A 1223-nucleotide genomic window follows, 5' to 3' on the forward strand; every position below is an offset into this window, starting at 1 on the left:
TTTGGTTAATGTGTGAATTTGAGTATCTTTTTTCCCGATTGTTTGGATTGTTAATTTGAGTATCTTGATTTCCATGTTCAATTAATTTTCTCTGGTTTTTTTCATTTGAATTTAGGGTTTAGTTATGTTGGTTAGTTTGTGAATTCAAGTATTTTTTTTTCAATTTTTTATGAGTTTCGCTTTGAATTTGATGATAAATTAAGTGATTGATTTGAATTTGATGATAAATTAAGTGTTGAATTGAATTTGATGTAATGTGACCTTTTTTTTATTGATGTTGAATTGCTAGATTTGTTACTACTTAGTAGTTAGTAACTAGAATTTGAAATCATGGATTACCTGAAATGTAAAATTAGTTGGACAGCTATTGTGGCAATTAAGGACAACCAAAATGCATACTCATTTGTATACACAACAGAAGGAACATAGGCTAATCTTACACAAATGTTTATGAACGTTTAATTTGTATAGGGAAAGTCATCTGCATCCCTCAAGGACTCTAGCTTGTTTGGAATCTCTGCCGGACTGTGTTAAGGCTGACTTCAGCTCATCTGCTTTGAGGTGCAAGGTATGTTATTGTATTTTTAGTTTTCTTTTGTCATGTTTTTGTTGATTTTAATTTCTATTTCTAGGTTTGTTTTTTATGGGTTTTAATTTTGCTGGGGATTCTTCAAATGTTGTGTGTTTGTTTTTCTTTTCTTTCTTTAAACTATAATTGAGAAGAGATCTGTTGGTATTGATGTCCAACAAATTATTGAATAATGATAATTTGGTGTAAAAACGGCAGTTGGGTTCATCAAGATGTGATGAACTACTCCTTGAGGTGCCGTAGATCTATTTCTGGATTCGCAATCACTTAGTTTTAATCATTAATACTATTTTAGGATGGTGAATTGGGGTTTGTTAGCCATTTTTGTGGTTTAAATAAGGGGTGGTATGAAGGGGTGGTATGGTTGTTAGCCATTATTCTCTGTCATTCCCCATCTATTTATTAGCGGAAACTCTAACCCCATTAAAGTTCATATGTGAGTTTTGTTTTAGGGATTTCTGGTTGAAACCCTCAGATACTACTGCAGTCAAGCATCAAACCAACACCCTGCATCAAACCAATGTTCTCCTCTTCTCTTCTCCTGTTACCCCCACCAAAATATATATTGCTTTGGTTTAGTATTAGGAATCTAGTTGCAGAGTGTTATGTTTTATTAGGAGCTCCTTGTATCTGG

The sequence above is a fragment of the Spinacia oleracea genome, chromosome 4, assembly GCF_020520425.1.
Source record: "Spinacia oleracea cultivar Varoflay chromosome 4, BTI_SOV_V1, whole genome shotgun sequence".
NCBI classification, from domain to species: domain Eukaryota; kingdom Viridiplantae; phylum Streptophyta; class Magnoliopsida; order Caryophyllales; family Amaranthaceae; genus Spinacia; species Spinacia oleracea.